We start from the raw sequence: 21,718 nt of genomic DNA on the forward strand, positions 1-21,718 counted from the left end.
CCCAAAGTGCTGGGATTACAGGCGTGAGCCACTGCACCTGGCCAAGATAGAGTTTCTTACAACTGTGCATGGATAGATCAAGAGTCCACTGGGCTGCTGGCAGATCCCTGGTGGCAGCAATACAATGGTGTTGTCCCAAATGGACCGTTCCAGCAGCAAGATCTTGGATGGAGTCTCACTGCCTGGTCACATGATCACTTATTTGAAGTCAACTTTATACCCTATGAAAGCACTGAGAACTGGATTAAGAAACAGAGGACATAACAGATTTTATGTGTGTGTAGGCATGGGTGTGTGGTGAGGGCAGTGCCACCCAGTGACCTCCAGCTGGTACTCTGAAACTGTGCATGCCTCCCCAGCCTCCAATCTACTCTGGCTGAGTCCTCTTGGGAAACTCCCAGAGGCTGCACTTTCCCCCAGAATGCAAGACCAGGCAAGCTCTCCTTTTTGCTGCTGGTCCCTAGTGAGTCTCCCACCTCAGCGCCAAAACAAAGCAAGTCCTCACCTGCTCCTTTCCCCAGGGAGCCCTGGATCTCAGATGTACTTGCCAAGTCCTGTGTGATTGCCTCCCTGGCTGCTGTCTTACTTCAGAGAGGCAGTTGTGGGGACAGACAGAGTCAGGGACATCTGCTCCAGCCACTGTTGCCCGAGAATCCCATATCTGGGTTCCTTTGGAATAAAAAAAGGAAGTGGGGAGGAATGCCAAGGAAGAGGACACTTCGAACATCTCTGAGCTTCAAACACTCCAAACAGCAGTACAGCACTTAAGAGAGGAGACTCCAAAGCCCAACAATCTCAGCTCTATTTGTAGACCATGTGAACCCAGGGGAAATTACTTAGACTCTCTGTGCGTCAGTTTCCTCATCTATAGCACAGAAATGATGATAGTATCAACTTCATGAGGATTGCTGTGCTCATTAAATGTGCTTGCAATAGTTCTGGAAACAGGAAGCGCTGTACAAACGTTGGCTGATACAGTCCTAAGCAGACTGAAAAGTGATGTGTTGGGGACAGACTGAGGCCTTGAGAAAGACTGGGCTCTTTGTGGAGGAAGAACTACACTGCCAGGCATCAGACAGGGGAAGAGCTGGACTCTGCATGCAAATCTGTTGTCACCAGATCTGTTGGATTGCTGACAAATATGGCATTGAATGCACAGCCCTTTGCAATGTGACTTTGTCACTCCTCCTAACAAGAGGCTGAGTCTGTTTACCCACCTGCTGAATATCGGCAGCTGCGTGGGTAACCCCAAGCCAGAGCAGAAAGAAGCTGATCCCAGCACAAATTGCTGATCTATAAAATCATAAGCAAACACATGGTCATTTTTTTAAACCTTCAGATTTTGGAAGACTTGGAGGGCGGCTTCACAAGTAGTGAAGTTGTTCTTGGGCCCTGTCTTTAGGGTAGAGCTGCTGCTTACACCTGGGGAGCCCCAGGAATGGTGACATTTTCTTCCTGGGCTCCAACAGGCACCTCATGACGTGCTGTTTGTTCATCCCTTACCCACAAAGATGGAAGCTGTTATTTCTTATATCACTTCTCTGTTTTTTTTTTTTCTTTTTTCTTAAGCAAGCTCTTACTCTGTCGCCCAGGCTGGAGTGCAGTGGTGCCATCACAGCTCACTGTAACCTTGACCTCCCAGGCTCAATCATCCACCTGCCTCAGCCTCCTGAGTAGCTGGGACTAAGGTATGCACCACTACACTCAGCTAGTTTTTTGTATGTTTTTGTACAGATAGGGTTTCGCCATGTTGCCCAGGCTGGTCTCAAGTTCCTGGGCTCAAGCGATCTGTCTGCCTCAGACACCCAAAGAGATTACAGGCATGAGCCACCGTGCCTAGCCATCACATCACTTCTTGAAAAACTCTAGATGCTGGACCTGGTTGCTGGGCAAATACAAAGCTGTAAGCAGGTTAAAAAAGAATGGCTAATTTGGGAGGACTGCACAACCAGAGGAAGGGAGACCAAAGGAAAGGAGACACCTGTGGGGAAAAGAAAGAGAGATCAGCCTGTTACTGTGTCTATATAGAAGGAAGTAGACATAAGAGACTCCATTTAGTTCTGTATTTGAGATGCTGTTAATCTGTGACCCTACCCCCAACCTTGTCCTCGCAAGAGACATGTGCTGTGGTGACTTAAGGTTAAAAGGGTTTTGGGCGGTGCAGAATGTGCTTTGTTTACTGAGTAAGGAGAAAACCGCCTTTAGGAATAAGGTGGGGCTTGCTGGAGCAATACTGCTAAAAGGTTTATGGAGATGTTCGCGTATACATCTCAAAGCACAGCACCGGTGATGGTAAAGATAATTATGAATAAATACTAAGGGAACTCAGAGGCCGGTGCCGGTGTGGGTCCTCTGTAAGCACAGCACCGGTCCCGTGGGCCCCGCTTTTCCTTCTCTACATTTTGTCTCTGTGTCTTATTCCTTTTCTCAAGTCTTTCGTCCCACCTAATGAGAAGCACCCACAGGTGTGGAGGGGCAGGCCACCCCTTCAGACACCCAGAACTGTGCCCTACTGAAGAATGAGGAAAGGACCAGATGGGAACTTTAATCAAACAATTATGTGTCCTTGCCGGGCTCAATGGCTCACGCCTGTAATCCCAGCACTCTGGGAGGCCGAGGCAGGCCGATCACCTGAGGTCAGGAGTTTGAGACCAGCCTGGCCAACATGGTGAAACCTCGTCTGTACTAAAAATACAAAAATTAGTTGGGCGTGGTGGTGCGCACCGTAATCGGGAGTGTGAGGCAGGAGAATAACTTGAACCCAGGAGGCGGAGGTTGCAGTGAGCTGAGATCACACCATTGCACTCCAGCCTGGGTGACAGAGCAAGATTCTATCTCAATAATAATAATAAGAAGAAGAATAAGCGTCCTTGGGCCAGGTGCGATGGCTCACGCCTGTAATCCCAGCACTTTGGGAGGCCGAGGTGGGCAGATCACCTGAGGTCAGGAGTTCAAGACCAGCCTGACCAACATGGCGAAACCCCTTCTCTAGTAAAAATACAAAAATTAGCTGGGCATGGTGGCGGGCACCTGTAATCCCAGCCACTTGGGAGACTGAGGCAGGAGAATCGCTTGAACCCGGGAGGTGGAGGTTGCAGTGAGCCGAGATGGTGCCACTGCACTCTAGCCTGGGCGACAAGAGGGAAATTTCATCTCAAAAAAAAAAAAAAAAAAAAGAGGAAGTGTTGCAGGCTTCCAAAGGCAAAAGCATTTCCGTAGAAGGGAAAGAGAATTAACCTAACATTGGACTCTTTCTCGTTTCTAACATGAGAGGCTGGAGAACAATTTGGCAAGAGGGTGAGTTTCTTGTGAGATGTGTGGGTATATTTATACATTCACAAATGCCCCCAGCCAGAAGTGATGTGCGTCTCCACGCCCAGCTAAGCACTGTGATGAATGATTCTGCTCTGGTTGTCTAAATGGTGTCTGCCTAAGTAAGAAACCTACCTATTCCCTTGGCCCAAGCCCCTTTCTTGCCAAGCCTCTCTTCTGTACCCAAATTGTATCGCCTGACATGGTCCTGATTTCACTAGCCCCTGACTCTGAGACAATGATACTCATTGCTGTTTTCTAACACCCCTGAAGCAACGAGCAAGGTTAGACGAGTCTGATGAATCTGTAAGAGAGGAATTCTCCACCCACGCCTGGGGTTGGCTATGTCAAGAGTTTGTCTTTCATCTCCTCCTATGTTCAGCAGTGCTGTGCCTATGTGAAATGGCAGGGTGTGCAGACCCTGTTTCTTCCTGCCCTCGCGCTCAGCTAAGGGTAGACACGATATCATGCATCCCCCTGGGTGTGCTGTTTGCCTTGAGTTTTTTTTTGGGGGGGGGCTGGGGGGACAGGGTCTTACTCTGTCACCCAGGCTGGAGTACAGTGGCGCCGTGATCATGGCTCACTGCAGTCTTGAACTCCTGGGCTCAAGCTATCCTCCCACCTCAGCCTCCTGAGTAGCTAGGACTATAGACGCGCACCACCTCGCCTGGCTAATTTTTGTATTTTTAGTAGAGATGGGGTTTTGCCATGTTGCCCAGACTGGTCTTGAACTCCTGAGCTCGAGGAATCCGTTTGCCTTGGCCTCCCAAAGTGCTAGGATTACAGGTGTGAGCCACCACACCCAACCTGCCTTGAGATTCTGAGGAAGCTGGTGTGTGCGTGAGTGTGTGTGTGTGTGTGTTTGTGTATGTGAAAGGGGTCAGGGTCAGGGCTCTGGTTCCCAGTTCCCCAGTGGCAGCACAGAACTATTCTTTGTGCCCACTCAGTATGTGATAATCCAGAGAATGCCACATTTTTGTATAAACCAATTTACAAACAAATTTGTAGATAAGTATAAATCCTCAAGCTTGGTAAAGTGTACTTTTCTCCTTCTGTGAACACGTTTGACTTTAAGCTTTCCTTGAAATACCAGTCAAGGAGGGGAATAGTGACTTATGCCTGTAATCCCAGTACTTTGGGAGGCTGAGGTGGGCCGATTGCTTGAGCCCAAGAGTTCGAGACCAGCCTAGGCGACATCGTGAGACCCTGTCTCTACCAAAAAGAGAGAAAAAAAAATTAACTGGGTGTGGTGGCACATATGCAGGAAGCTAAGGTGGGAGGATCGTTTGAGCCTGGGAGTTCGAGGCTGCAGAGAGCTGTGATAGCACCACTGCACTCCAGCCTGGGTGACGGGGTGAGACCCTCTCTCAAAAATAAATACATACAGTCAACAGGACATGTGAGGAATGCCATGGAGACCAGCATGAATGCAACACTATCCTCTGAGTACACTTTAGACTTTCCATTACTGTCACCAGAAAGAGGTCCCGATCCAGACCCCAAGAGAGGGTTCTGGGATCTCATGCAATAAAGAATTTAGGGTGAGTCCAGAGTAAAGTGAAAGCAAGTTTGTTAGAGAAGTAAAGAAACAAAAGAATAGCTATTCCATAGGCAGAGCAGCCCCAAGAGCTGCTAGGTGGCTATTTTTTTTTTTTTTTTTTTTTTTTTTTGTATTTTTAGTAGAGATGGGGTTTCACCGTGTTAACCTGGATGGTCTCAATCTCCTGAACTCGTGATCCACCCACCTCCGCCTCCCAATGGGTGGCTATTTTTATGGTTATCTCTTGATCATATGCTAAATGAGGAGTGGATTATTATGTTTTCCAGGAAACGGGTGGGGATTTTTTGGAAATGAGGTTTCCTCCCCCTTTTAGACCATATAAGGTAACTTCTGAACGTTGTCATGGCATTTCTAAGCTTTCATGGTGCTGGTGGGAGTGCCTTTAGCAAGCTAATGTATTATAATTAGCATATAATGAGCAGTGAGGACTACTAGAGGTTACATTTGTTGCCATCTTGGTTTTGGCTGGCTTCTTTACTGCATCCTGTTTTATCAGCAGGGTCTTTGTGACCTGGATCTTGTGAGCTCCTATCTCATCCTGTGACTAAGAATGTCTAACCCCCTAGGAATGCAGTGCAGCAGGTCTCAACCTCATTTTACCCGGTCTCTATTCAAGATGGAGTCACTCTGGTTGAAGTGCCTGTAACATTACTAACACGAACATCTGTCATGCTTCTGAATCTCTCTTGGTCTCTCCAATGCACCCTTGACGCAGGAGCAACTTTTGGACCCTTTGCCTACTCCTCACTGCAAAAGAGAAGAAGATCAAAAACTGCCGATCCTAGACTGGGTGTGGTGGCTCCCGCCTGTAATCCCAGCACTTTGGGAGGCCAAGGCAGGCAGATCACCTGAGGTCAAGAGTTTGAGACCAGCCTGGCCAACATGGCAAAATCCCGTCTCTACTAAAAATACAAAAATTGCCGGGCGCGGTGGCTCACGCTTGTAATCCCAGCACTTTGGGAGGCCGAGGCGGGTGGATCACGAGGTCAGGAGATCGAGACCACAGTGAAACCCTGTCTCTACTAAAAATACAAAAAATTAGCCGGGTGTGGTGGCGGGCGCCTGTAGTCCCAGCTACTTGGAGAGGCTGAGGCAGGAGAATGGCGTGAACCCGGGAGGCGGAGCTTGCAGTGAGCCGAGATCGTGCCACTGCACTCCAGCCTGGGCGACAGAGCAAGACTCCGTCTCAAAAAAATAAATAAATAAATAAATAAATAATAAAAAATAGATAAAATAAAAATACAAAAATTAGCCAGGTGTGGTGGCGGGCACCAGTAATCCCAGCTACTTGGGAGGCTGAGGCAGGAGAATCGCTTGTATCTGGGAGGCAGAGGTTGCAGTGAGCCCAGATTGTGCCATTGCATTCCAGCCTTGGCGACAGCGCAAGACTTTGTCTCAAAAAAAAAAACCAAAAAAACTGCTGACCCAGAAGCAGAGAATTGCGAGACGTGTTAGATCTGTACTTTAACCTTTTAAATCCTCTGAAACAGCTGAATTAGTTATCTAAGTCCCAGGCACGTGAGAAAAGGGGAAAAATGTTGATTAATGTTAAATCTGTTAGTAACTGTGTGAGCACTTGCACCAGTGACTCTGAAAGGAGGAAGAAAAAGAGAGAGACTGAGGTTAATGAAAGATAAATTATGCTGCAACCTTTAATGGATAAGCCATGGTTTACCCACTGGTAAAACACTCAATTCCTGGCCCAGGCTTTGAATCATTACAAGGGCACTCCCTGGGAAGAGGACATAGTTGGAGGCTGTTAGTCTGTTTTTACATTGCTATAAAGAAATACCTGACAGTGGATAATTTATAAAGAAAAGAGGTTTAATTGGCTTATTGTTCTGCAGGCTGTACAGGAAGCATGGTGCCCACATCTGCTTGGCTTCTGGTGAGACCTCAGGGAGCTCTTATTCATGGTGGAAGGTGAAGTGGGAGCAGGCATGTCACTTGGAGAGAGAGCAATAGAGAGAAGGGAGAGGTCCCAGACTCTTAAACAACCAGATCTTGCATGAACTAACTGAGCAAAACACACTTATCACCAAGGGGATGTTGCTAAGCCATTCATGAAGGATCTACCCCATGATCTAATCACTTCCCATTAGGCCCCATGTCCAACATTAGGAATCATGTTTCAACATGAGGTTTGGAGGGGACACACATCCAAACCATGTCAGAGGCCGTAGAGTTTGGAAGCCTGAACTTGCACTTGGGGTTTCTGGTCTAAGCTGGAAGGAGTCAAGGAAAAGGATGAGGCTAGGCACGGTGACTCACGCCTGTAATCCCAGCACTTTGAGAGGCCAAGGCGGGCAGATCACTTGAGGTCAGGAGTTCAAGACCAGCCTGGCTAAGATGGTACAACTCTGTCTCTACTAAAAATACAAAAATTAGCTGGGCGTGGTGGTGCACACCTGTGATCCCAGCTACTCAGGAGAATGAGGCAGGAGAATTGCTTGAACACAGGAGGCAGAGGTTGCAGTGAGCCAAGATCACACCATTGCACTCCAGCCTGGGTGGCAAGAGCGAGACTCCATCTCAAAAAAGAAAAAAAAAAAAGAGAGAGAGAGATGGGAACTATGATTTTTTAAATAATTTTTTTTTTTTACTTTTTTTTTTTTTGAGACAGAGTCTCTGCTCACTACAACCTTTGCTTCCTGGGCTCAAGAGATTCTCCTGCCTCAGCCTCCTGAGTAGCTGCGATTACATGTGCCCGCCACCACGCCTGGCTAATTTTTGTATTTTTAGTAGAGACGGGGTTTCACCATGTTGGCCAGGCTGGTCTCAAACTCCTGACCTCAAATGATCCTCCCGCCTTGGCATCCAAAAGTGCTGGGATTGCATGTGTGAGCCACTGTGCTGAGCCTAATTTTTTTTTTTTTTTTTTAAATAATAGAGAAGGGGTTTTGCCATATTGCCCAGGCTGGTCTCAAGCGATCCTCCCACCTCAGCCTCCCAAAATGTTGGGATTACAGGTGTGAGCCTCCATACCTGGCGAGAGTGGGAGCTATGTTTTTGTTTTTTTTTTTTTTGAAATGGAGGCTCGCTCTATCACCCAGGCTGGAGTGTAGTGGCACTATCTCGGTTCACTGCAACTTCTGCCTCCCAGGTTCAAGCGATTCTCTTGCCTCAGCCTCCCAAGTAGCTGGGATTACAGGCACCCGCCACCACGCTCGGCTAATTCTTTGTATTTTTAGAAGAGACAGGTTTCATTATGTTGGCGATCTGGTCTTTCATTGTGTTGGCTAGGCTGGTCTCAAACTCCTGACCTCAGGTGATCTGCCCCCTTCTGTCTCCCAAAGTGTTGGGATTCCAGGCGTGAGCCACCGCATCTGGCCAGAGTGGGAGCTATACTTTATGGCAGCTTCTTTTATTGAACAGATTATATGTTCCTGTCCACATTTTCTTTCAAATTTATAAGAGAACTAGGCTTCTAAGAAAGCCAGTTCTAAAAGTATTTCTGGTAGAATTTTCATAGAAAGAAAGAGAGACTAGATGGCCAGGGGTGGTGGATCACACCTGTAGTCCCAGCACTTTGGGAGGCCGAGGTAGGCAGATCATGAGGTCTGGAGATCAAGACCATCCTGGCTAACACGGTGAAACCCCATCTCTACTAAAAATACAAAAAATTAGCCGGGCGTGGTGGCGGGCGCCTGTAGTCCCAGCTACTCGGGAGGCTGAGGCAGGAGAATGGCGTGAACCCGGGAGGCGGAGCTTGCAGTGAGCCGAGATAGCGCCACTGCACTCCAGCCTGGGGGACAGAGGAAGACTCTGTCCCCCCAAAAAAAAAAAAAAAAAGAGAGAGACTATATAATACCATGTGACCACATATAAGAAAGGGATGACTGTTTCGGGGCTGGGCTTACTCCCCAACTGTGTTGTTATTAGAGGCAACTATGTGAGTTACTAGAAAGGCCTCCATATCAGGTGGCCTCTCCCAGAAGTAGAGCCTGAGCCAGGAATTTGGGGCATGTGGTTTACTGAGGGAGGGCTCGTCAGGAGAGAAGAAAAGGATAATCGAGTGAAGTCTCAGGTGAAGGCTTGGCTTGACCTGCCAAGATCTCAAGCATAGATCCCAACACAGAATTGCCCTGTCACCTTTTGTACCCCTTAAGTGAGACATCATCTCCCCAGGAGTGGGGATGGGGTGGAATGTCCCAAGCATGTCAGGGTGACAGGCTCCAGAGAAGGTCACAGGTGTCAGCCATTAGCCAGGGTAGTGTTTTGCTGGCTGATAAAGGGCATTTGGGTGGGTCCCTGGCAATAGTCTGTTATTCGCGTAAGCCAGAGTTCTGCTTTTGAGAGTGTATCAGGAAATTATGGAACTACGGTATTAGAAACGCTAACTAAAGAGGTACCATCTTTTTTTGAGGCTGAAGACAATCATCCATCTTAGAAGCAGGTGCCTTATTCCCCCTTCCCCCAATCTTTTGTGTTTCTTTGGACAGTGTCCCAGATGGTAGCATTAATTGCACCTCTGTTATGCCACCAGCTCTTTCTTGGTAAGCTTCTGAAGCACAAGTTAATAAAATGAGTGTAGCTGATGATGCTAAATGATAATGTGTTGTTTTTTTTTTTCTTCCTGCTTGACATGTAAGATAATCTGTTAGATGTGTGTAGTGATGCGTGATGGGGTGGGAAGATTCCATTTTTTGCATCTTTATTACAGTGGGTCTTAGGTACCGAAGCATTTTAAAAGATTCTCCTTATTTCCCAAGAAGATAGATAAGATGTTGGTTCCGTTTTTAGGTTGTGTAATTCAGGTGGTTGTTTGGTATATTCACGTTGTGAAACTGTAACCTCTATCTTCTTGCTATTTATTCTCACAGCTCCCTGCCCCTCCCTAATTGCATCACACTGCACGCTTAGCTTAATTGTCTGTCTTCCTTTAGACTGTGAGTGAGTCTATGAGGACAGGAACTGTCTGCCTTCCTAATCAATTTTCAGCACCTTGCCCAGCCTGGCACACGACAGGCACTGAACAGAAATTTGTTTAATAAAGGCCCTGAGCAGTGGCTCATGCCAGTAATCCCAGAACTTTGGTAGGCTGAGGTAGGAGGATTGCTTGAACCACGGAGTTTGAGACCAGCCTGGGAAACACAGTCACAGCCTCCTTATGCCTTATTTTAAAACATTATCCAGGCATGGTGTTGTGCACCTGTGATCCCAGCTACTCAGGAGGCTGAGGTGGGAGGGTGGCTTGAGCCCAGGAGATCGAGGCTGCAGTGAGCTGTGATCACACCACTTCACTCTGTTACGGGTGGGTCTTCGTTCTTAGAGCTCCCAAGATGGGGTGGGGCTGCTCCCAAGATGGCAGCAAGCCTTTTATTCTCTGACCTGGGGTCCTTGACTTCATGGATTCCAAGGACTGGAGCCTTGGGCCATGCAGTGAGTGTTATAGCTCTATTAGAAGCCGTGGGTCATGGAAGAGAACCGTGGAACCCAGTGACTAGTGTTCAGCTCAATTAGGACGAACCGGGGACTTAGCTGTGCAGGAACAATGGCGAGCCATTAGCCCAATTGGGAGCAGCAACGGGCGCCTTGCTGGATCAGAAACGTAGCCGACACCCTGCCGGAAGTCAATGGCGGGTCTGGGATGGTGGCAAATGGCAGTGATGGCAAACAGCAGTGATGGCGAACAGCAATGGTGGATGGCGAGCGAAAGCTCAGCTCGTGCAGTAACAAACATGGGCCAGAAGAGTGTGCAGTTGCAAGATTTAACCGAGTGAAAACACAGCTCCCATACAACGGGAGGGGTCCCAAAGGGGGTTGCCACTCCCTGCTCGAATGCCTGGGTTTATATCCCGATCATTGTCCCTCCCCCTATGCTCTCAGGCGATATATGATTTGACTATTTCTTTACCTCCTGCTTTAGCCTAATTTGTATTTTAGTGAGGCCTCTTTACTATCTGATTGGTTGGGTGTGAGCTGAATTACAAGCCCCATGTTTAAAGGTAGATGTAGTCACCTCTCCCAGCTAGGCTTAGGAATTCTTAGTCAGCCTAGGAAATCCAGCTAGTCCTGTCTCTCAGTCCTCCCTCTCAAAAGGAAAACCCAAGTGCTTTTGGGGAGGTTGGCCGATGACCGCTCTAACTGCTTCCTGCTGAATTGGGGTGTAGTAGGGGTCGTGTGGTTGAGATTTCCTCGGGAGGGGCGCCTTCGATGTCATCAACATCAGAGCATGGGCTTGCAGGCCAGTCCAGGGGTCCACGGTAGGTCTTAGTCATGGACTGCATCCGGGGATCCATTTGAACAATGATTTGTAGTTTTACAGCTTTGATCCTGGAAGAGACAAACTTAACAAGGAGATTAAAGATACAGGGATTGAAATGTATGGCCTGAAGTGCAGGGGATTATTTCTTTGGCGTACTTCACAGGCCCTGACTATCTGCTTGATAGTTTTGAAAAGGCCTGGTCCAGTACATAATGATGTGGCCATCGGACGGGTGCTATCAATGCCTAAGTGAAAGGTTTGGTGAAGGGTTTTAAGTAATTTCCATTGGTTAGCTGCAGGCAAAAGTATTTTTCCTTCTTCGGTGGCTAGCCATCCCGAGGGGAGGAAACTATGTCCTCGTGAGGTTCCCCATTCTATTTCTTCTGCTGAGAACTGGGGCTTGGTTTCCTGGGGGGGATTACCCAATACTAGGGGTCCTTCTATAAGCATTTCTAATGGAGGGTCCCGCCTTGCGGCTCTTTTGGCTTCAATATCCGCTTGGTGGTTCTCTTCTCTTTCCCTTTCCTTTCCTGTCTGATGACCCTGGCAGTGTAAGACTGCCACCTCTTTAGGCTTCTGTACAGCCAATAATAATCTCCTAATGGCTTCCTGATGTTGATAGGTGTTCCCTCGGAAGTAAGGAATTCCCTTTCTCTCCATATTGCTGCAAGGGCATGGAGGACTAGGTAAGCATACTTAAGAGTCTGTATATAGGCAGGGTGCGGTGGCTCACGCCTGTAATCCCAGCACTTTGGGAGGCGGAGGCGGGTGGATCACGAGGTCAGGAGATCGAGACCACGGTGAAACCCCGTCTCTACTAAAAATACAAAAAATTAGCCAGGCATGGTGGCGGGCGCCTGTAGTCCCAGCTACTCGGAGAGGCTGAGGCAGGAGAATGGCGTGAACCCGGGAGGCGGAGCTTGCAGTGAGCCGAGATTGCGCCACTGCGCTCCAGCCTGGGCGACAGAGCGAGACTCCATCTCAAAAAAAAAAAAAAAAAGAGTCTGTATATATATTTACCCTTTTTCCTTCTCCTAATTCTAGTGTATAATGGCCCCTGCTTTTGCTAGGATGTCTCTCCCTAACAAAGGAGTGGGGCTTTCAGGCATAATTAGAAAGGCATGTGAAAAGAGTAAAGTTTCCCAGTCACAACTTAGTGGCTGGGAGAAGTATCTAGTGACTGCTTGTCCTAGGACCCCTCAGATAGTGACAGATCTGGAGGACAGTTGCCCGGGACAGAAGAATAAGATTGAGAAGGCCGTGCCAGTGTCCAGGAGGCAGTTAACCGACTGGCCATCAATGGTCAAGCATACCTGGGGCTCTCTGAGGGTGATGGCATGGGCTGGCGCTGGCCCCGGGCACCCTCAGTCCTGCTGCGGGATCATCTGGTTAGTGGCTTCTGACTCAGAGGACCTTCATCCCCTCGGGCAGTGGGCCTTCCAGTGATTCCCTTGAAATAAGGGACATGAACGAGGGGGCGGCTTATTTCTATTCAGACAATCTTTTTTAAAGTGTCCTTGTAGACTGCACTGGAAGCAAGCCCTATTAGGCGTCCGATTTGCCCAGCCTTTCCCTGTTCCAGAGCCTCCAAAGTCCGCTTGCCTGAGGGCCATGACTAAAGCGGTGGCCTTTTTTTTTTTTTTTTTTTTTTAACCCTGTTTGTCCCGTTCTGCCTGCTCCTCCTGATCTCTATTATAAAAAACCGAGGTTGCCAAGTTCAATAGGGTTTCTAAGTTTTGCTCCGGGCCTAAGGCAGACTTTTGAAGTTTTTTTTTTTCTAATGTCTGCAGCTGACGGAGTGATAAACTTATCCTTTTAGTCGGTCTTCAATAGAGTCAGGTGACAGGGAAGTATGCTTCCTCAATGCCTCCCTTAGTCTCTTCAGAAAGGCGGTAGGATTTTCTTCCTTTTCCTTTGTCATAGTGAACATCTTTGAATAATTTATAGGCCTCTTCCTAGTTTTTCCTTAGTCCTTCTAGGAGGCAAGTTAGTAAATGTCTGCGGCACCAATTTCCATGTCCTGATTCTGTGTCCCAGTGAGGGTCTGCACTGGGAACTGCCTGCTGGCCTGTAGGGAATTGTTCTCTTTCCTCTGTTGTCATCCTATCATTGACCTGACTGAGATACCAGAGATGGCCAAACTCTTCGGCTGCAGTTACGGCGGCACTTCTCCCATTTGGGGTTAGTGTCTGTTTTAGCAGTAACGTTATATCTCTCCATGTCAGATCAAAGGATTGTCCTAACCCTCGTAAAACATCAATGTAGTCATAGGTTATCTGAGAATTTACCTAGGTCTATTTTAATTTGCTTCAAGTCTGACAGGGAAAAAGGTACATACACTCTGGGCCGAATTCTCCAGAATACATCTTAGGGGCATTTCTGCCTTGGGGGGAATGTTTCCCATCTGAAAAAAGAACACAGGGATGCCAGCACCCCTAGTCATTTTCCGATGAGCATTAGTCCTAGAGCGTCCTCTATGGTCCTAATGCTTATTCCCTTCCAGGGTGTGTAACCACCCATGGGCCTCTGCTTATCGGGTTAGTTACGCTCACTGATGTAGCAGTCCTGCATCTGTTTTCCTGCCTTTCTTGACCACAAAGAAAGGGGTCGGGGCTGCTGGATTCTAGTGGTCCTTTACCAGCATGCCCAACATTGCCTTTGTGCTCAGGGTGAGTCCCAGAGCTGGGCTGAGCTCCTGAGTATTTATTTCATAACAACTCAGCTGCCCCTTCAAGATGTATTCCCATAAACAACAGTTCTTATGCAAATTCGTTTCCGAGAGGGTGCAGGTAACCTTTTGAGTCAGGATTGAGAGAGTTTTTTAGATTGTGTGAGCATTTTTTTTTTTTTTTGAGATGGAGTCTTGCTGTCACCCAGGCTGGAGTGCAGTGGCGCGATCTCGGCTCACTGCAAGCTCCGCCTCCCGGGTTCACGCCATTCTCCTGCCTCAGCCTCCTGAGTAGTTGGGACTACAGGTGCCCGCCACCACGCCCGGCTAATTTTTTGTATTTGTAGTAGAGACGGGGTTTCACCGTGTTAGCCAGGATCGTCTTGATCTCCTGACCTCGTGATCCGCCCGCCTCGGCCTCCCAAAGTGCTGGGACTACAGGCGTGAGCCACCGCGCCCGGCCCTGTGTAGGCATTTTAAGGCTTGGCTGAGTGCAAACAGCTCGCATGTTTGAGCAGACCAATTATTAGGCAATTTTTCTAACTCTGCTTCTACAAAGAGTTTCCCTAACAATTACTGAATACCCATTGTGTTTTTTTCTCCTCAATCACCTGGGAGGAGCCATCTATCCGTCCTGTCCTGAAGGGAGTTCCTTTTAGGTCTGGTCGGATCTTTGTATGGCAATTAAAATTTAAATCCCCTGTTAGGAAACCTGCTGGGTTAAGGGAATTTTCAGTGGTTAATGTTAAACCACCTTTTTCTAACAGAGTAGCCCCATACTTTAAGATTTTTGAGTTAGTAAGCTACCTTTTTGCTTTTTGACTTAGGATAGTTCTGAACTGGTGAGGTGTGCTCACAATGTTTCCTCTAAACATTATTCTTCTACGTTTAGCAAAGCAGTTGCCGCTACTGACTGAATGCATCTGGTCCATCCACGGGTTCCTGGGTTAAGGATTTTTGATAGGAAGGCTAGTGGTTGTCAGTGGCCCCGGTGCTTTTGGGCTATGCCCTTGTTTACACTGAAAACAAGGTAGTAATGGAGTGTTACAGGGTCAAGGAGAAGACCTTCAATGATCAATTATAGGTTTTAAATTTACCCTGGCTTTTAAAGGAATAGGGTACACTGTTTTTTTCTTTACTACTTCCATCTTTCTCTTTCTATCTGTCTCTGCCTCTTTCTCTTTATAGATGGATTTTAGGAACACAGCAGAAGGACGTTCGCTCGTTGCCCCCATTTGCCACTACAGAAATAAGAGCCTCCCTTTAATTTACTCAATTTGTTTTCATCCTGATCTATTATGTTGTTATAGACCCAGTTCCAGTGGTTAAAATACTGGGTTATCAGTTCTAAGGCCCTGGCAAGGGTGGTGGTGAATGGGTCCCACATAACTGCTCGTGTCGAGAGCTGTACACCTAATTTAGGAGGGGCACCAGAGACAAGACTCCCCGGGTTCATAGCCCGGATGCCTAAGGACACAGCGTAGAGCTTCCTTAGATCCCTTTGGAGATACAACTTGCTCTAATACTTGGGAAAAGAAGTGAAATACTTGGGAGAAGAAGTGAAAGTCTGAAGCATTAGTATCTAGGAGGCAGGGATCGGAGGAAGTAGATTCAGAGGTAAGGAGAATTTTGGGGCTACAGTTTCAAGAAAGTCATGGCCGGGATCCAGGAGGTATGGGTCAGAAGGAAAGGTAGGGGGGGCACGCATGGATGACTGTTGAGTAGAGACGTCTGGCTGCTCCATGATCTCAACTGGCTAATGCCGGGAGTTCAGGATGACAGCTTTCTGCCTGTAGTCGACCCTTGGCTTCCCCAGGAAAATTGTGAAAGCAGAAGCCAGGCAGACTAACGCTCCCAACCCAGAAGAGTTGGGGGTTGTTAGAAAGCCTTTTCCCAGGAAGCCTCACACCTGAGTCTTAAGTCCGGCAGCCATGCTAATCATTTTTAACTGGCCGACAGGTGCCTGGTATTTTCTTCCAATTCTAAGGAAGGACAGGACAGAATAGCAAGTGAAAGAGATCCAATATTACTCACTGCTTTGGAGAATCCCCATACAAGCCACCAGATGTTATAGGCGAGTCTTTGTTCTTAGAGCTCCCAAGATGCAGTGGGCCGCTCCCAAGATGGCAGCAAGCCTTTTGTTCTCTGACCTGGGATTCCTGGCCTCACGGATTCCAAGGAATGAAAACTTGGGCCATAAGGTGAGTGTTATAGCTGTGTTAGAAGCAGTGGGTCACGGAAGAGAACTGTGGAACCCAGCAACTAGTGTTCAGCTCAATTAGGACAAACCCGGGACAGAGCCTTTAGCCTAATTGGGAGTGGCAACAGGCGCCTCGCTGGATCAGAGACACAGCAGACACCCTGCCAGATCCAGAGGGGTGGAAGTCAATGGCAGGTCTGGGACGGTGGTGAACAGCAATGGTGGCAAACAGCAGTGGTGGACTGCGACAGAAAGCTCAGCTTGAGCAGTAACAAACACGGATCGGAAGAGTGTGCAGCTGCAAGATTTAACAGTGAAAACAGAGCTCCCAGACAATGGGAGGGAACCCAAAGGGGGTTGCCACTCCCTGCTCGAATGCCTGGGTTTGTATCCTGATCATTGTCCCTCCCCGTGTGCTCTCAGGTGATATATGATTTGACTATTTCTTTACCTCCTGCTTTAGCCTAATTTGTATTTTAGTGAGGCCTCTTTACTACCTGATTGGTTGGGAGCGAGCTGAGTTACAAGCCCCGTGTTTAAAGGTAGGTGCAGTCACCTTTTCCAGCTAGGCTTAGGAATTCTTAGTCGGCCTAGGAAATCCAGCTAGTCCTGTTGCTCAACTCCAGCCTGGGCAACAGAGCGAGAGCCTGTTTCAAAACAAAACAAAAAAGAAGAAAAAAATTTGCTGGGTGAATAAGTAACTGAAAAGAATGGAAAGCAGATCTTCCAGGCTGGGCTGGCTCGAATAGCATCCCCACAAATTCGTGTCTGCTCAGAACCTGTGAATATGACCTTACAGGGTCTTTACAGATATAATCAAGTTGAAATGAGGGCACAGTGCATTTATTTGGGCCCTAATCCAATGACTGGAGGCCTTACAGAAAGAGGGAAATTGGGGCACGAACATACACCAGGGAGCAAGGGGAGGCAAAGATTGGAATGACAGCCTGGGCACCAGGAGCTAGGAGAAGGGCATGGCCCTGAGTCTCTAGAAGGGCCTCCAAGGGCCAGGGGCCAAGGAAAGGCAGGTGCACCGAACAACTCAGCGACTCTGCGGCTTGCAAGTCACTCCCTTTGCGGGGCCTTGCAGACCCGGGGAGGGAGCAGCGGTGCTGGCTGCACTCGCCAGGGATAACTACGGCTTGCTCCTCATTGGACGAGACTCCGTCAATCACAGAAAGGCTCGGGATGGGCCTCTCACTGTGACTTCTGGGCCTTTTTTCTTTGACTGGTCAAGTAAAGGGGCGGGTCCTGATTGGCTACAGATTTGAGTGACAGTTGTCTCCCCCTCTAGACTGGAAGGAGACTGGCAGTTGGTGAAGCTCCTGAGCTGAGGACTTCTGATGCCCCAGAGTGGTACTGAGTGGCATTTGGAGGTTTTTGGATTTCCCATCAAAGGTGGAGGCAGGTTTTACACCCAAACCTAGAACAAATCACCCGTCTCTTTCCTAATTTCCCTGAGTAACTGAGATTATAACCTCCATGGTGGCTTTACTAAGACTTCTGGACCTGACAAGATTCTTCTAGAATTCCTCAGCTGCCAGGTGCTCTCACCTTCCCTCAATCTCAGTGAGAAGCAGAATAACCAGATGTACAAAGAATCTGAATTCCATTTGTACAAGTACAGAGAGACAGCTGCCAAAAACCTGTGTAGGAACATGGACTTTGAGCATCTCAGAGGGTGGCCCTCTGGCACGTGGCTTTCCCACCTGGGAGGCTGGTTGCAGCTGCCACATCAGGTCTCAGTGAGCAGAGATGAAGTCTTTGCAAAAAAAAAAATAAAATAAAATTGTCTCCCTTTTTTTTATTTCCCCACCCAGAAAAACAGCCTTGACATATGCTGTCGTGTCCAAAATTGGTGGATTCTTGATCTCACTGACTTCAAGAATGAAACAACGGACCCTCGCAGTGAGTGTTACAGTTCTTAAAGATGGTGCGTCCAGAGTGTGTGCCTTCTGTATTCAGATGTGTTCAGAGTTTATTCCTTCTGGTGGGTTCGTGGTCTTGCTGGCTTCAGGAGTAAAGCCACAGACCTTCCACGTGAGTGTAACAGCTCTTAATGTTGCGTGTCTGGAATTGTTCATTCCTCCTGGTGGGTTTATGGTCCCGCTGGCTTCATGAGTGAAGCTGCAGACCTTTGTTGTGAGTGTTACACCTCATAAAAGCAGTGCAGACCCAAAGAGTGAGCAGCAGCAAGATTTATTGCAAAGGGCAAAAGAACAAAGTTCCCACTGCGCACACGGGAACCCCAGAGAATTACCGCTGCTGACTTGGGCAGCCTGCTTTTATTCCCTTATCTGACCCCACTCACGTCCTGCTGATTGGCCCATTTTACAGAGAGCTGATTGGTCCATTTTACAGAGAGCTGATTGGTCCGTTTTACAGAGAGCTGATTGGTCCGTTTTGACAGGCTGTTGATTGGTACGTTTACAATCCCTGAGCTAGACACAGAGTGCTGATTGGTGTATTTACAATCCTCTAGCTAGACATAAAAGTTCTCCAAGTCCCCACTAGGTTAGCTAGACACAGATCACTGACTGGTGCGTTTACAAAACTTGAGCTAGACACAGAGTGCTGATTGGTGCATTTATGAACCCGGAGCTAGACACAGAGTGCTGATTGGCACATATACAATCTTCCAGCTAGACATAAAAGTTCTCCAAGTTCCCACCCGACTCAGGAGCCCAGCTGGCTTCCCCTAGTGGATCCTGGGCCAGGACCACGACCACAGGCGGAGCTGCCTGCCAGTCTCACGCCACGCACCTGCACGCCTCAGCCCTTGGGTGGTGATCTGAACCGCAGAGCAGGGGGTGGCGCCTGTCAGGGAGCCTCGGGCCCTGTGGGAGCCCACCACTGGTGGGGGGTGGGAGGGCTTGGGCATGGCGGGCTGCAGGTCCCGAGCCCTGCCCCGCGGGTAGGCAGCAGAGGCCTGGCAAGAACTCGAGCGAGGCGAGGGCGGGCAGGCTGGCAGTGCTGGGGGATCCGGCGTCCCATCCGCAGCTGCTGGCCTGGTTGCTAAGACCCTCACTGCCTGGGGCTGGCACCAGCCGGCAGCTCCAAGTGTGGGGCCTCCTGAGTCCATGCCCACCCGGAACTCCTGCTGGCCCACAAGTGCCGCATGCAGCCCTGGTTCCTTCCTGCATCTCTCTCTCCGCACCTCGCTGCAAGCAGAGGGAGCTGGCTCTGGCCTCGGCCAGCCCAGAGAGGGGCTCCCACAGTGCAGTAGCAGGCTGAAGGGCTCCTCAAGCATGGCCAGAGTGGGCGCTGAGGCCAAGGAGGCACCGAGAGGCAGTGAGGGCTGCCAGCATGCTGTCACCTCTCACTGTGGAGGCAAGATCGGTGAACAGGTGGTAAAGGAATATGAATGGAAAACCCTGGAAGCGTTTGGGCTTCAGCTGTAGGGCCAGGAGCTGCCTGGCTGTGGTTTTAATACTTGACTTCCAAATGTGACGTTTTCCTGGAGGAACACAGGCTCTGTTTACTATAATGGAATTCAGCATAGCTGTTGTAGGGGAAGAAAAAGCATTTTTTTCTTCACCTCTCATAAGTTGTTAGCTGATCCGGCCTTCTGGAATAAAAAGATTAACAAGAGAAAGACAAGGCTGGGCGTGGTGGCTCACACCTATAATTCCAGCATTTTGGGAGGCTGAGGCGGGCAGATCACTTGAGGTCAGGAGTTCAACACTGGCCTGGCCAAGATGGTGAAACCCCATCTCTACTAAAAATACAAAAATTTGCCGGATGTGGTGACATGCACCTGTAATTCCAGCTACTCAGGAGGCTGAGGCAGGTGGATCGCTTGAACCCAGAAGGTGGAGGTTGCAGTGAGCCAGGATTATACCATTGCACTCTGGCCTGGACAACAGAGCAAGACTGTCTCAAAAAAAATACAAACAAAAAAACAAGAAAAAGAGCGAGACCCTGTCTCAAACAGCAACGACAACAACATCCCAAAAAAACAAGAGGAAGAGTTTCATTAACATGCACATTTCCTGTGCACAGGGGAGACGCCCAGGGAATTCCTGGTTCTCAAAGAAGTGGCTTCGAATAGCAGCTCATGTTGCATCGTCCACAAAGAACAGTACATCTTTTTTTTTTTTTTTTTTTTTTTGAGACTGAGTCTCACTCTGTTGGCCAGGCTGGAGTGCAATGGCACGATCTTGGCTCACTGCAACCTCCACCTCCCTGGTTCAAGAGATTCTCCTGTCTCAGCCTCCTGAGTAGCTGGGATTACAAGCACCCACCACGATGCCTGGCTAATTTTTGTATTTTTAGTAGGGACAGAGTTTTACAATGTTGGTCAGGCTGCTCTCGAACTCCTGACCTTGTGATCTGCCCGCCTCAGCCTCCCAAAGTGCTGGGATTACAGGTAAGCCACTGCGCCCAGCTAGAGAGCAGTACATCTTTAGAGAAGTCACCCGGGGAGAGGACTTTGGGTGTCGAGAGGCAGCCCCTTGGGGAAGGCACGCAGCTGGCAGGTGCAGGCTGGTTGGGGAAGCCTGTTCCTGTGGATGCCTCTGGAGCCAGCTTCAGGCCCACGAGGGCGCAAAGATGTGTTCAGTGGTCCAGCTTTGCTCTCTGTGGTAGAAAGGGGAGTAGGATGGTAGAAAGGGGAGTAGGATAGCTTCTGTCTCTGTAAATTGATGTCCTACTTTTCTTATTATTATTGAGACAGAGTCTTGCTTTGTCACCCAGGCTGGAGTGCAGTGGCACGATCTCGGCTCACTGCAATCTCTGCCTCCCAGGTTCAAGCAATTCTGCTTCAGCCTCCTGAGTAGCTGGGATTACAGGCACCCACCACCACGCCCGGCTAATTTTTGTATTTTTAGTAGAGACAGGGTTTCACCGTGGTCTCGATCTCCTGACCTCGTGATCTGCCCGCCTTGGCCTCCCAAAGTGCTGGGATTACAAGCGTGAGCCACCGCACCCGGCCAACCCTGTGTACTTTGGAGTGGCATCCTCTGGCCTCCCACACTGTATTTCTTGGGGGACTTCAGCCTCTAGGTGCCTTTGCCACAGTCATAGGCCACGCTCTGCACAGTGTTTGGGAGGAGAGTGGGAGAGACCTGGAGTCTTGGCTTGTGGCAGTTCTCTCCAGTGATGTGGTCAAACCCATCGGATAAAGACCATGGGGGACGTGTCCATGTGTCCACAAATTAGGTTTATTAGCTTATTCTAGCAGGGGCGTTACTGGCTCACACTCAAGGCACCATGGGCCACCTCCCCTATGCAAAAGAAGGGACATCTGGTTATAGGATTTGGGGAAGGATGGAATGGGGGTAAAATGTAAGTGAAGCAGTTCTTTGATAGGTTTAAAAGAAATATAGTGAGAGCCTGTCTCTACAAAAAGTTTTTAAAAATTATCAGGTGTGGTGACATGCACCTGTGATCACAGCTGCTCAGGAGGCTGAGGTGAGAGGGTCACTTGAGCCTAGGAGGTCAAGGCTGCAGTGAGCTGTGATCACACCACTGCACTCCAGCCTGGGCAACAGAGCAAGACCCTGTATCAAAAAAAAAAAAAGAAGAAGAAGAAAAAAAATTTGCTGGATGAATAACTTCAGACTGGAGTTGAAGGCCTGCCCCTCAAAATTGACCCAAGGTCCTGTTTGTTTGACGTAGTTAAGAAAAATGTAGAATGTTGTGCTCATTCTGGTTATCTGAATCTCTGCACCTGGGTTGGGATTGGGGCTGTTTCTCTGGGTCAAGGGACCCGCATACTGCTGAGGCAAGACTGGGATGTTCCATCCTCCAGGCAAGAGTGGCTTGTTC

The sequence above is a fragment of the Nomascus leucogenys genome, chromosome 14 (genome assembly GCF_006542625.1).
Source record: "Nomascus leucogenys isolate Asia chromosome 14, Asia_NLE_v1, whole genome shotgun sequence".
Classification (NCBI taxonomy): Eukaryota; Metazoa; Chordata; class Mammalia; order Primates; family Hylobatidae; genus Nomascus; species Nomascus leucogenys.